This window comes from Schistocerca serialis, chromosome 1 (genome assembly GCF_023864345.2).
Source record: "Schistocerca serialis cubense isolate TAMUIC-IGC-003099 chromosome 1, iqSchSeri2.2, whole genome shotgun sequence".
NCBI classification, from domain to species: domain Eukaryota; kingdom Metazoa; phylum Arthropoda; class Insecta; order Orthoptera; family Acrididae; genus Schistocerca; species Schistocerca serialis.
The window spans coordinates 192,180,689-192,196,721 of NC_064638.1; positions in this window are offsets into that span (position 1 = coordinate 192,180,689).

A 16,033-nucleotide genomic window follows, 5' to 3' on the forward strand; every position below is an offset into this window, starting at 1 on the left:
CAGGGGTAAAATACAGGGAGCGAAAGGCTATTTACAATTTGTACCGAAACCAGATGGCAGTTATAAGAGTCGAGGGACATGAAAGGGAAGCAGTGGTTGGGAAGGGAGTAAGACAGGGTTGTAGCCTATCCCCGATGTTATTCAATCTGTTTTATCAGCAAGCAGTAAAGGAAACAAGAGTAAAATTAGGTGTAGGAATTAAAATCCATGGAGAAGAAATAAAAATTTTTGAGGTTCGCCGATGACATTGTAATTCTGTCAGAGACAGCAAAGGACCTGGAAGATTAGCTGAACAGAATGGACAGTGTCTTGAAAGGAGGATACAAGATGAACACCAACAAAAGCAAAATGCGGATAAAGGAATGTAATCGAATTAAAGCAGGTGATGCTGCGGGAATTAGATTAGGAATTGAGATACTTAAAGTAGTAAATGGGTTTTGCTATTTTGGGAGCAAAATAACTAATGACGGTCGAAGTAGACAGGATACAAAATGTAGACTGGCAATTAATTTCAAGGAAAGCGCTTCTGAAGAAGAGAAATTTGTTAACATCGAGTATAGATTTAAGTGTCAGGAAGTCGTGTCTGAAAGTATTTGTATGGAATGTAGCCACGTGTGGAAGTGAAACGGGGATGCTAAATAGTTTGGACAAGAAGATAATAGAAGCTTTCGAAATGTGGTGCTACAGAAGAATGCTGAAGATTAAATGGGTAAATCACATAACTAATGAGGAGGTATTGAACAGAATTGGAGAGAAGAGAAATTTGTGTCAGAACTTGAATAGAAGAAGGGATCGGTTGGTAGGGCATATTCTGAGAAATCAAGGGATCACAACTTACTATTGGAGGGCAGCGTGGAGGGTACAAATCGTAGATACACTAAAGAGATTCAGAAGGATGTAGGTTGCAGTACGTACTGGGGGAAGAAGAAACTTGCACAGGATAGAGTAGCGTGGAGAGCTGCATCAAACCAGTCTCTGGACTGAAGACCACCACCACTACCACAACAACAACAACAACAACCACAACAACAGCAACCGAAAACCTAAATGAGGATGGCCGTACGCGAGTTTGAGCCGAGGTCAGTGTGCTGATCGCAACGATACTTGGCTCGGTCATAAGCAACAAACCGTCTAAAGCAAAATGAAATAGCTGTAGCAGGCAGCGCACGCTCTACATCTCTTTTGGTGAGTTTCTAGATCTTGCAGCCTCATTTTCATCCGTATGCACTCATGTTTTGTAGAAGCACCGTCATGCGTAATCCGAATGCTTTTATTTTCTCCTTTTTGTCCGTATATTTTTAGAACCTCCATTCCTCCTTACATGGCTTTCGTACCAGCCCTCGCTAAAATCCGAAATAATAGCAATTGGTATTCAGCTGTGGGCGATGGGAGAAAAGAAAATTATGTTTCAAACTGAAATAAGGAAAACAGATCCTAAAAATGAAGTTTCAGTTGTATAATTTGCACTTTCTCGTTACCAATCATGTCTTTATTTGCATTTCTGGAAACTTAGTGTGATACAGGCATTTCCAGGTGATAGCTTTCTACTGACTTATTTCCATGGATATGCTGTTAATTTAAAGTTGTTTAACAGGACTAGTTGTGAAACATTGACGCTCATATGACCTTTCAATTCCAACGTCCTTGTATCTTATTACCGTTCACTCTAAAAATATCGCATTACAGTAACCTGTGGAATAATATCGGAAGTCTTTAGTACTGTCTTTCACGAGATCAACAACTCACGCACATTTTTAAACCATATTCCTAGTTCCACCGCAAGTTGTTTCCCAGTAACAGAAACAGCTTTATATTTGGATACAGTATTTATTTTTTTCATAAAACCTCAGGAGATTAGGTTACAGAATGAGGCAAAATACTGACATGCAGAAATACCTGCGAGATGTTCAACTACTGCATACACCTAATTAAACAAATCATTCCTCCCTCTCGGGGAAGACAGTGGGATTCGGCTCTGTATAGTACACAAATACTTACGAAGTGTTCATTCACTTTAAATTCTTCGCGTGATCCTTCGCTGTTATTTTAGGCTGACAGCGTGACTGAACCCGATGCAGGCGTTACGTATGTGGCATTTTCTTCATGAAATAAAACCCCTACTAGATGATCAGCTATCGTTGCCAGGTATAATACGTCGATTAATATTAGCTACATCAGCTGTCTCTCGCATAACGTAATTAATTTATGAGTGGAGAGTAATGGCGATTCGTTAAGAGCCGCATTCTCCAGGCTAACTCCTCCTCTAAAGACATCAAAGTATATGGCGATATCCACTGTGAGAAAAATTTTCTCGTGCTTGCTGAAGGAGGGTTGTTTCCTGCCGCCGTTGACAGGCCTCATTGTGAACGATGTAGAAATTGGTTTCTGGCCTCTCGAGATGGAATTTTAAGAGTTCCAGGTTCGTTACATCAAAACGAAAGAATTTCTTACTCATTTTAATAGCAGATGTGAAAATTTTGATCCCATTTCTCGTTATATGTATTAGTTTGGAGGACTGCCATACCATATTTCACTACTGTGCTGAATAAGAGACTGGTAACAGTACAGACACATTGAAACAATAGAAGATTTGTGCTCGAAATGACACTTGCATATTGTTTGTGTTCGTTTCATGTGTGATATGTGTTATTACACAGAGCTATAATGAGATGTTGTTTCGTGAAACAATGGAGTTGCATTTTTGTAAATGAATACAGAATTAGAGACTGTTTATCTCAAACATCCCACTTCTATAGCAAAACACGCCTGTGGGTGCAGCTTAAAGTCAGTATGAAGGTGGGCTTCAGGATCAACTGCGTCTTATCTCATAATAATATACAACACGAATAGACGATATGTTGTTTTTATCAGTACATGTTAAGGAATAGGAGTAGTGCTATGCGTATTCATCAATACTGCCAGCTGTGGTGGAAGCCAACATTAAATTTGAGAGATTGGTTACATGAGAACTTCTTGCTTCGTGTATTTATGAACGATTAGAATTTAATTATGAAACAAAAATGTAATTTATGTAGTATAAGGGCTGCGTTAAACAAGTATAAAAGTGGCAACTGCAAGAAAGCGTCATACTAACGTTAGGTCTTGAACTGACGTGTTTTGGGAGTAGAGTGTGTATAGTCAGCTGACAGATTTTGATGCGTACGTCTCGATAGTGGTTCGGCGCTATGACGATTTTTTAAAGAGTTACGTAGCGAGAGCTGGGCTCGTTAGTGGCTCGACGAAACCTGAGGATAATGTTCACAATACAGCTACTGATCACAGAGGGCTTTGGGAAGAGTTCGTGACGTGACCCTTTATTGTGTTTTAAATGCTTTTCTCACAAGACTTTGGAACGTAAAGAAGCCACAGGTTTATAAAAAAAATAATAAAATTATATAAAATAGCAACAAAAACGGCCGAGTCAGTGCGTATGTCAACAAAACAAATAGGGGTTCATAATGAATCAGATGTCACACAAAAATTGAACTTAAATTATAGACCATGAAGGATGTAACTATTAATTAAACACGTTTGTAAACACCCCTGTTTCACCTCTAGAAGTTTTTCAAACATTTTGAAGAACATGTCTTCAGAGGCTTGGCCGGTTTTCTACTAGACACCTCATGTATATCGTATCACGACAGGAGGAAATATAGCCGAGCGGTCTAAGGCGCTGCAGTCATGGACTGTGCGGCTGGTCATGGCGGAGGTTCGAGTCCTCCCTTCGGTATGGGTGTGTGTGTTTGTCCTTAGGATAATTTAGGTTAAGTAGTGTGTAAGCTTAGGGACTGATGACCTTAGCAGCTAAGTCCCATAAGATTTCTCACAGACTTGACAGGAGGAAATACTAGACTGCTATTTACAACAAACACGTACATTTATACACAGTTCAACACTACCTCAAGCTCATAACGGGTAATAACCCTAAGTCCAGGTTTGAAAGCTGGTCAAAAGCCTCAGCGCATAAATTCTGACGGTCTTCCATTGTTCCTTTGAGTCTTCTAAGGAAAAATTAAAATGTTATATGGAATACAGTTGGGTGATCTACGATGCAGTCTTATTCAGGAAAGAACTCCAACAGCCACAGGTGCACCAGTGCTACCCGTAGGCCCCAGTCGGTTCTGGTATGGTTCTCTAAGCACCAAAGTAAGGAGACCTGATGGACGCTCCCAGTGAGATTTAATTAGTTGGTGACACATAAAGATAGTTTGCCCTTGCCATTGAATGTTTCAAGCACTTGTGTGACGGAATAGTTGATTTCTCTGTGTCACGATGATTTCCTAGATCTCAGTTACTGTAGTTCTGATACTAAAATTACTGACTGAATTGGTAACTATGCGTTGTTCTTACTGTTCTGCAGACTTCCAGCCATGGCTGTGGTAGGAATGCAATGCAACTAACACCTGAGAGGACCCTGGCTTGTGCTGGTTACCTACATCCAGCTGCAAATAGTGGCACAATTCTCTAACCATCGTTACCGGTGATGTGACCCGCAACACTCTTCCCTCCCGTCCTCTGTGTTCACCCTGCCCTCTCCAAACAGTCACAGTGTAGGTAGCCAGTCACTTTAGCTGCGTTAAAGGCGTATTCATCTGAATAGCTTAAAAAGGCGTTATGTCCTAATATATAGAATATTTTCATTACGAAAAAAATATTAAAACTTCGCTTCTATTGACCCCATGTTCAAAGATAGTTGACGCCGAAATGTGTGCGTGTGCGCGCGCACACAAACACTCACACACACATACACATCTCTGTATTTCATCTCTTCTCTCTCTCTCTCTCTCTCTCTCTCTCTCTCCCTCTCATTACACATATCATCACTTTCTTCCAAGGAAGTCTAGGAACCGTGGAAATTGTGTACTCTTTCTGAAAGCGAAAAAAGATGAGAATTCCGGGGAATTTCTTAAAAACGATTGTCGTGGACATAGCCGTCCTTGAGGAAGTACCTTGCGAAGAGATGAATCTAGAACAGCAACACAATGTTTACAACAATGTAGGCTCTAGTGGTAGCGGCTGCTGCATTTTAACCAAGATGAGACTGGGATAAGAGAACTTAGAAAAACAAAACGACGGACGCGTTATCAAAGCCAAACTAAATGAAATAACATTGTTACCCTGCCCTCATCAAGAACACAAAATACACTCCTGGAAATGGAAAAAAGAACACATTGACACAGGTGTGTCAGACCCACCATACTTGCTCCGGACACTGCGAGAGGGCTGTACAAACAATGATCACACGCACGGCACAGCAGACACACCAGGAACCGCGGTGTTGGCCGTCGAATGGCGCTAGCTGCGCAGCATTTGTGCACCACCGCCGTCAGTGTCAGCCAGTTTGCCGTGGCATACGGAGCTCCATCGCAGTCTTTAACACTGGTAGCATGCCGCGACAGCGTGCACGTGAACCGTATGTGCAATTGACGGACTTTGAGCGAGGGCGTATAGTGGGCATGCGGGAGGCCGGGTGGACGTACCGCCGAATTGCTCAACACGTGGGGCGTGAGGTCTCCACAGTACATCGATGTTGTCGCCAGTGGTCGGCGGAAGGTGCACGTGCCCGTCGACCTGGGACCGGACCGCAGCGACGCACCGATGCACGCCAAGACCGTAGGATCCTACGCAGTGCCGTAGGGGACCGTACCGCCACTTCCCAGCAAATTAGGGACACTGTTGCTCCTGGGGTATCGGCGAGGACCATTCGCAACCGTCTCCATGAAGCTGGGCTACGGTCCCGCACACCGTTAGGCCGTCTTCCGCTCACGCCCCAACATCGTGCAGCCCGCCTCCAGTGGTGTCGCGACAGGCGTGAATGGAGGGACGAATGGAGACGTGTCGTCTTCAGCGATGAGAGTCGCTTCTGCCTTGGTGCCAATGATGGTCGTATGCGTGTTTGGCGCCGTGCAGGTGAGCGCCACAATCAGGACTGCATACGACCAAGGCACACAGGGCCAACACCCAGCATCATGGTGTGGGGTGCGATCTCCTACACTCGGCGTACACCACTGGTGATCGTCGAGGGGACACTGAATAGTGCACGGTACATCCAAACCGTCATCGAACCCATCGTTCTACCATTCCTAGACCGGCAAGGGAACGTGCTGTTCCAACAGGACAATGCACGTCCGCATGCATCCCGCGCCACCCAACGTGCTCTAGAAGGTGTAAGTCAACTACCCTGGCCAGCAAGATCTCCGGATCTGTCCCCCATTGAGCATGTTTGGGACTGGATGAAGCGTCGTCTCACACGGTCTGCACGTCCAGCACGAAAGGTGGTCCAACTGAGGCGCCAGGTGGAAATGGCATGGCAAACTGTTCCACAGGACTACATCCAGCATCTCTACGATCGTCGCCATGGGAGAATAGCAGCCTTCATTGCTGCGAAAGGTGGATGTACACTGTACTAGTGCCGACATTGTGCATGCTCTGTTGCCTGTGTCTATGTGCCTGTGGTTCTGTCAGTGTGATCATGTGATGTATCTGACCCCAGGAATGTGTCAATAAAGTTTCCCCTTCCTGGGACAATGAATTCACGGTGTTCTTATTTCAATTTCCAGGAGTGTATAACTAGTTGAGAAAAATTTGTCAGTGAAACTATCCCGTACTTCATGAAACACGCAAACGGTGACATAATAATAGGAGAGAAGATTTCAGTTGTTTTTTAACACCGGCAGATACAACAGGATCAACCCCTGATTGTGGCCCCTTAAATACTACGGTTGGAGAACTAAAACTGATAGACGTAATAGATCGACTAGCCAACACGCGATCCCACTATACGTACGCATCTCATTGGTAGCCTCAAGAATGGACAGCTGTACAAGAGTGTGAAGTAACCCCTGTCAGCTTCTCGGACCACCACGCAGCCATCGTTAAAATGAAAGGCTTACTAGATGTTAACGTGCGACCTGCTTAATACTGAGTGGACAAAAACAGAATTCTGCATATGCTATAGAACATTGGTTCATCGGAAGTGGTTCTTTCGTAGAAGAGGGATCTCGCGAAGCCAAGAAGTTCTGAAAGAAGATCCTAGAACTAGAGGAAATAAACTCGAAGGCAAAATAATTACTTGCAAAATTAAAGGATACTTTCCAGACGATAAATGGAGCATATACCACTTCAGCAGAGAACAGAAACGGTGAAGACAGAAATTCATCGAAAATCTAACGTCTTTCGACGGAAACGACACCGTTAATATGGAAGATACGAAGAACCATTTTCGGAGACTGTTCTGGGAAGAACAATCAAATCCTACAGAGAAAGCAAGTTTGCTGCAACATTTCACGACTTCCCTCACCAAAATAAAATCTAACAAAGTTGATAAAGCCCTTATCCGAAGAAGAAACTGCTGAAATTGTAAAGCAAATACCATGAAATAGTAGTACTGACGAAATGCGGTATGAATTTTGCAAATTATTCTGGTCAGTTACGGAAGCGGAATTCACGAAGGTTATGAAAGAGAAACAAACAGTGGGTCAAATATATTCAGAAAATTCACCAAGAATTACAGTCCTTGTACCCAAAACTTCAAAACCAAAAAGAACAGCTTCTATACACCATTAGCTCTTTCATACACCGGCTCAAGAATAGGGGCGTACATAATAGCCGCAAGACTGAAAGGGACTGTTCCAAAGGTAATCGGGCCTGGCCGAACGCGTAAGGTTCTCAACAGGAAGATCATTGACGGGCGTTGCTCTTTGTGAGACGTGACCTTCTCATGGTTGTACCAAATCGGAACAATGTAATTGTTGAACATCGACCTAGAAACTGCCTTTGACAAGGTCACTCACCAATGTCTATGGAATGTATTGCAAAGCTAAAACTTCCCACAGCCCACAATACATCTGCTACTACCAGAACAGAGTCCAGTGGTCTCCAAAATACAAATAAACGGCCACTTCACGAGACAATTTTCAATTCAGCACTCAGTCCGGCAGGATTGCCTTTGTACATCATATATTTATATTTTCCTTGGAGCCTACGATCCGCTCAATCACGAAGCAGATCTTTGGAATAAATGTTGATGCACAAGGATTCGCCGTTGACGCTTATACCAACGATACAACAATTGTACTCACGCAGCATCAACACACTGAGAAGTTATTAGAAATAATGGGTTCTTATAAAGAACCACCGGGAGCAACAACAAACAACAACACCTGTCTCATTTGGTTGAGCAAAACTTCACAACTCACGGCACATCTGTTCACAGTTTCGACAAAATGGAAGTGTTCGGCGTTTAACTAAAGAAGAACATGAAATAACTGTTCGAAGATAATTACGAATCAATGATGGAGGAAGTAAGAGGGGCCTTAATAGCGAACAGTATAAGGAGCTTAAATATTATTCAAGTGGTACAATATGTCAATATGCTGGACCTTTCAAAAATGTGGCATACAGCTCAAACAATGTCCATAGAGCGACAATATACTGCTCAAATAAACAAGTACGTAGGATGGTTCCTCTGCAATTGAATACTACACCGTGTAGCCAGAGGCCATTTAATAAACGTCAAATGATGGTGGACTATGCTTAACAGATATTGAGAAAAAAAAGCACCACTCATATAGTTAAAAATCTTATAATATCCTTGAAACACCCAGCAAGTTAGTCAGATTTATTGAAGGAGCAGTGGGAAATTACCACAAGAAGCAGAACTCAGCGACGGACACCCACGTTTAAAATCACAGCGGGAATTTTAGAAAAACTCTCAAATGAACTTCATCAAGAAAGATTGACGGAGAACTACAGAATGATACATTCCACAGGCGAGTCGGCCAAATAAAACACAAAGATCTTAACTGACAGCTAGTATGGCCTGAGATTCAGATCGACTACTCTACGCTCGGCCGCTTTCATGTACTTATACGATTAGTTTCCGACGGCATCACGGCGACACCACCAAAGACTCAATGGGAAGTCTTACTGGGAACACTGCGCCTTGAGTGACACAGCTCTGCACCGAACACTAACCGTTCACGAATTCTTGGCTTGTGTAAGTGGAGTCCATTTAAATGTGAAATGCTATAACGACTACAACGGATGAAATTAACACCGAGAAGATAATGTCACCGATTTCAATACATTCCCTGTTTCAAAGGCGAGAAAATTAACGCCGATTATACTTTCCTGTATAAACTACGTCATCGAAGATGAAGGTGTGTCTGTAACCGAATTCTAACTATATTTCTACTAATGGAGGGACAAAGTTGTCAGAAACCACAGGAGAAATGAAAAATTTGTCCTATTCATGCACTGTTTGTAAAATAAGGATGTTTAGAAAGGAAAACGCCAAACAATTACTTTTAAAAGGAAATCTCAAGTTTACGCAGTCAGATCAAATATATAATTCTGTTAAATACCACGAACTACATACTAAAATACCCTTAAGAAGAAGGAGGTTTTGGTTTCAATAGAAAACAGGAAAAGTCCACAAACAAAATCATGTTAAGAGAGAAATGAAAATAATGCTGCATACTGTTGCAACTTTGAAAGATTACGAAATTGTACTTTTTCTGTAACTTACAACTGTAAGTTTATTATAAAGTATAAATAAAATGTATGTCGTAAAAAAAGAAGTAGATAGGGTAGTAGTTTCAAATGCAGTTTTTCATGGGTTCGCATCATACAATACAATAATGTTTTCCATTTTTAAATCCTTTTCGAAATGACTTTTATCATTAATTTTTTCAATTAATTGGTTTAAACTGAGTTTTTATTTGAATTCGTCGTCACATAATTTTAATCACTATATAAATTTATTACTTTGTTTTTTTTTCTTTATAAAATTCATTTCCAATAGAAATTTTTGTGAATATCAATTTAGTTATATGTATCTATTCTAACATTCATTTAAATGAAAATTCTGAGCAGTTAAAAAACAATAGAGGAAACAATCTATTTATATTACCTGCAGTTTTCATGACTAGGTGTGCAACTTTTTTGCTCTGTAGTTGTTTAGAAACATTTAAAACATAACCCACATACCTATGGACAAAGTAAAGCAGATGGAGATTTAATTGAAAGAAGGAGATGTAAGTAAAACGAAATACGAGCATAAGATAAAGAAATATAATGAAGTCTATAATGTGCACAAAAAATCATAGTGACAAATCATAAGAAATTAAATCGAATTTAATATGTAAAATTAATTAAAATAGCATGAACAAAGATTTCAAGTGGAAAAAGAATTGTTGGAAAAAAACGAGAGCAATCGAAGATGTTGACATTATATTTAAAATTATGTGACAAAGGATGGAAATAAAAAATTAGATTTAAATCATTTAACTAATCAAAATGATAATCAAAGACATTTCGATAAAGATTTAAAAATGAATAAAATATACTGCACCTGAGGAGATTCGAATCCACAACCTCCTGCATATGAAGCTATTTTCCTATGCGTTATACAACACAACCATACTACGTAACACTCCTGTCCTATCGTTACTGTCAAACGAAATTGAAAAATTTTTTCACAAGCTGCGACATGGTCCCGAATGAACAGTGACTTGAAAATGTAGAATAAATTTCCTTTACTTCAAGTGTATGGCCACAAATTTGTAGGTCCTCAGCCTACTGGTTTCGGTCGGCAATGACCATCTTCAGAACTGTTTTATGAAGAAAAATTCCTAGTATACTGGAAGCACTGTGGCATCGTCAAATGCGAAACAAAAAATCAGCGCCAGAATCATCACTCATATATAAATTGTAGTATACACAAGAATCATCTTTCCAGCAGCTTTATTGTTCAAAACATACTCAAGCACTGCTGACATGATGTCTCTTGTGTATACTAAAATTTATATAAATGTGACGATGCTGGCTCTGACTTTGTGTTTAGCCTTTGATGATTCCACTATGGCTCCAGTGTATTACGGCGTTTTTTATAAATAAGTTCTGGAGATGGTGATTCCTGATCAAAACCCGTAGTCTGAGGACCTACAACTTCGTGACTATACACGTGAAATAAAAGAAATGTATTCAGAATATTTTTCGTCATTTCCTCGCAAACGAGAGCCGGCGAAATTGAGTGACTGCAGAGTGTGATACTTGGGATATTATCCGACATAACCGTGTACATGTTTCCAAAAACTCGATCCCACCAATGGGGACCTCTACTTGTTAAATTTCAGATTGCCGTGATTACTTTGATTTAAATTAATTTATTTTGTCTTCATTAATTAAGATGTATAACTTTGCCTCTGAACATTACTGAACAACACAGTTAACCTACTGAAAATTAGTTCTTAATATCTGGCATTTAAGTTATGCTTTCAGTAAGCGAACAAAGTGGGCTATTAGAGTCTGTTATTAGTTTTCTTTTTAAACGATGCTCGGGTGTTCAGTAACTGGAAAGAAACTGTACTGTAAGTGAGTAACAAAGACTGAGGATAACGACAAGATTAGGTACCTAAAGTTCTTACGTATTTTCCTCATTATTCAATTAAAGTCACTCAAATTATGCCTCACTAAGTTTCAAATGTGAACGAAAATGAAATGATCTTACAATTCGTTGCAGACTCTTAGCCGTCGTCTTCGTTATCGTTGACGATCAACAATGGCCGATCTTGACGTTATTAGAACCTCTTACATCTACACTCTCTTGCTATGTTATTTGTGCCTCACTTTTAGCAATTCCGACTCACAATCGTCTGACTTCCTATACTACAGGCTACTTCCGTCAGTTCACTCTCATGTCACGCAGCCAAGTAATTCTTCTGCGTACTCTGATCTGACGTCACACTCGCGTCCAGAGAAAGCGCTTCTACACAACTCTTTCCTTTCTGCCAACGATATTGCTTTTTCTAACCTCTCCTAACGCCATTAACCCAGAATAATTACATCATGATACAGAATACTTTATGCAAACTACAATACATATTACAATGTCTAAATTAACATGCAGTATCTAAAGTTTTACAGAATGAGACACGTACTTCATATCTGTAAGACACATAAGTTTAAGTAAGTAGAGACATCTTTATTATAATGTCTGAAAGTGGTTTACTTTTGTGCACGAGTAAATGTAACTTGTCCCGATATGAAGAAACTATGACTTGTAACAGTTCCAATAATGATCCAAGTAACTCGTTTATAGCCGCAATCTGACTTCATTACTATAGCAGAAAGATAAATGAGCAGCACACTTACATTAACCACGGAGCAGAAAAATATCTGCCAGAGTATTAGAAATTGAACAACAGTGAACATGAAAATCACTCACAAGGTACTAACAACGCCTAAAATACTTTAGTGGGCTACTTACACTTCATCTCTGTGCGGTTGGGATCTAGATCCCGTGCTGTAATCGTAACAGCCAAGTATTAAATACAGAATATATGCTAGCACCAAAACTTAAAATCGGTTGAATGATGCTGCAGAGTGAAAAATTTGAATATGCATGGCTTATGAAGACGAGTGAGACACTTCGAGATAATACACATTCGAGGTAATCTGTAAGCCATGAATGAATGTATTTTGCTGGATCATATACAACATCACTCTAACCATCGTCTGCCGTCTAGCCCTACCTAGTTAGCTGAAAATTCGTGCATCATAACGGGAATACTTAAATATCCGGTAAACGATTATGAAGGTTGCAGTATGAAATAGTTTTTACATTTCAATTATACAATTGGTTAAAAAACGCACAGTAACACTTTGGTTCTTGGTATCACAAAAATATATGCACACTATTCGGATATACTTCATTCATGACTTCAATTCATGACTTCATACATGACTTCAATTCCATAGAGAACGCAAAGCAAATCACTGATTAAATTAAACTGAAGGAAAGAGTGACTGAATCTGCCGTATAATGTTTTGGATTATGAAACTATATGTTCAATACCTCAACCAGAGTCGGGTCTAGTGACTTCTCTAGCACGTGAAAGCCTTGCGACACCTTGTGGGACACATCTATACTTCCACAAGTCATAACAACTTTAGTAGATCGACATTAGTGGAAAATTTACCACGAATGATTTATAGAATTACCTTGCATGTGAAAAATCTCTTCGGGCAGCCGTAATACATACAACTCTCTCGCAAAGACTGCAAATCCGTGGCAGTCGCATTCAACACCATGAGTCCGTTTGCACACCGCGAAGCACAGGGAAGAGAGCGTCTTTCGAAAAGCTACACGGTGGCGTCATTGGCCAATACGTCCAGAAACGCCTGACCAATGCTTCCGCCAAACATCACAGAGAGAATTCCTCTAGGACTATGATTCTGACTGTGACTGTTACAGATATATTGCAAAGTATCTGCAAGCACTAGTTCGCGAGGTAAAGTAACGATTTAATTGAAGAGTTGAAAGTGGCTATTTAACAGGAAATTTTCCACTTGTTAGAAAACTGGCGACACGAAAATGTACCCCTTCGCGTTGGCTTTCACAATAATACATTTCGCTAACTCAAGAAAACAGGGACCTACGTCCGGGAAACTTAAATATGGTAATAACAGTTTATTGGATTGGCATGCACAGCATGTCGCATACAAATTCGCTGCAACTATTGTAAATCCTTTATTAAAGGCACGACCGGTTTCGTAATGTTAAATTACGTCACAGGTGCAAACCTGAATGAAAAGAAGAAAAGGACCGCAAGGTACTGCGCAAAGACCATGTCGCACTGATAAAATGTGTCCGGAAGATTGAATACATATGTTTGCGATCCCTTCGCAATCCTTTCTTTAAAATTCGAGAAGGAAATTTCGAAGAAAGCCATGCCCGTGGATTAAAATGCTACATTGAAACTGGAACATATGAACATGTGGGACGAGAAAAATGGTGTAAAAGGCACCAGAAAAAGTGGGAAGGGGAAGAGGGGGACAAGCGAGTGGGAACGGCTCACAACACACCCTAAGCTTTTATCCCGGTATCCACGATATAACTCACTTGATGTCTGATATTTTTGTACTACCGATTCCCAAACGTTTCCTTACCGTTTGTCGGATATTACTGATACTTCCGTGCACGGGCCGCTCCCCTGGGGGCCCATGTTTTGATATCCTGTCAGTTCGTGTATGGAGGTCGCAGCGTTCCGATCCGGCGCGGCTCCAGCTGAGGTACTGTTTACTCTATACTCAGTCTTCTTCCTCCCCTACACCCTCCTTTTTCCAATGTTTTCTTCAATTTTTTTCTATAGTCCCATTTGTTCACAGGTTCCAGAATCACTGCTGCATTCAATCCATGACGGTCGCTTTCTGCGAAGTTTTTCGAATTTTAAAGAAAAGGTTGTGAATGGTCAGCTTGCCCACTTAATGCGGGGCCGTTAAGACGTACCAAACTTCGCGCATGCGGGGTGGGAGGACCATGTGTGGGCAAGGCCCGGCCTCTCTCGAAAGTACCCGGAATAGTTCGAAATTTCATTTAGCATTGCGGTGGGGCACTTTTTCGGTTGGCAAAACTCTCTTCAGGTCGCCAGAACTGTGGTATCAGGACTATTTACCCTTCACTATTTGCATGTGGCACGAAGGACGTTCACGGCTCCAGTGGCTGTTTGCATTAAGAGAGGCAATATAGCTGTCATTCGTTGCAAGCGTTTAAAACTGAATGGGGATGACGAAGGACAGGAACGAGAATTTTCGATATATGTTATGCAGTCGCGTAAGAGACAGGTACTGCAAACTTGCTGTGAAACGATATTATAATACTGTGAAGAAAAAAAATTAAAGATTTAGTTGACAGGAAAGAGCAGAAAATGAAGGTGAAATTTTGTGTTGAATTTACAACAATGGAGCACGTGAAGAAATTGGTGGTACGAATAGCGAAATTTCTGAAATCTCAAGCTTTATTCCATTGTCAGTTGCTACAATTTTCGATGGAACTGAAGTAAAAATTTGGAGACTTCATATATTATTGCTAATTACATTGGTCTGCATCACCACCGGTGAAAGTGATCATGAACTGCGTTCTACCTTCGTAGAGCAAGGCTAAAAACTATGATATTCGGGCTGTAAGTATCTTCCTGCCTTTCTGTGAAAGCTGTATTTGCAAATGAGTCTGAGGCACGCATAGCTCTGCACGCAGTCTGGCAGTTTGCCGCGTCAGCACACAAAAGGAAGGAAAGCTTTTATTTAATTAACGCTGCCCAAAGAGGCAATCGCCGGGAGAGCAGTGAGCCGTGATGTAGCTACGTGGAACCGGCTCGCGCTGCTGAAAGATTTAACGTCAGAAACAGACTCAGGTTGAAACTGCTGCAGAACCGCGGGCCACTCGCGCTAAACTGTACCTGCCCGATGGCACTGGTGGTCAGAACGGCCTGGAAGGTAAAGTGGCTGCAGATTTTAGTGACAAGTGTTCTCCAGCGTGGAAGTTCATACAGCGCTGTTTGAAATGTATATTGCGACGTTGTTGCTTCTTGGTAATACGAAGGAGATTTATAAAAAAAAAGTTTAATTTTATTTCATTCATAATTCTGGACATACAGAGGAGCAAATGTACTCCTGACGAAGTCTGAAAACACATACTTCCTTTCATAAGGGCCGTCATATGGCATCTATCTCTCTGTAGACAGTACGAGAGGCGATTAACACTCATTCTCACACTCTCTTCAACCCTCCTTCTCAAAGAATCCCGAACTCCTGCAGTTAAACCTGGTTGCCATCGCACTGGGACTCTTAAGTGGGTCACCATTTTGTGCAAGGTGCACTTTAGTGCGGGGTGAGAATACGCAACTTCCTTTCATACTCCAGCCATCGCTTAGTAAAATATTTGTGGTAGGTACTGCCGCACGAGAATTATGTTTGTGTCCAGTCGTGCATAAGCCAGGTCCATTGTGACATCTTGGGTTGTCGAGTGTTCTGCCGGAAATCAGCGTCGTACTTGTACGATATTTCGGTAGCGTAACTGTTTACCTTTATCAGTCTCAGATCGCACCTGCTGAAGGTAACGAGTTACGCTACCGAAATATCGTGCAAGTACGACGCTGATTTCCGGCAGAACACCCGACAACCCAAGATGTCATTAGATCGCCGGGAAAGCCTGAAGAATTACGTCAGGTACATTGTGTTTGTACAAGAG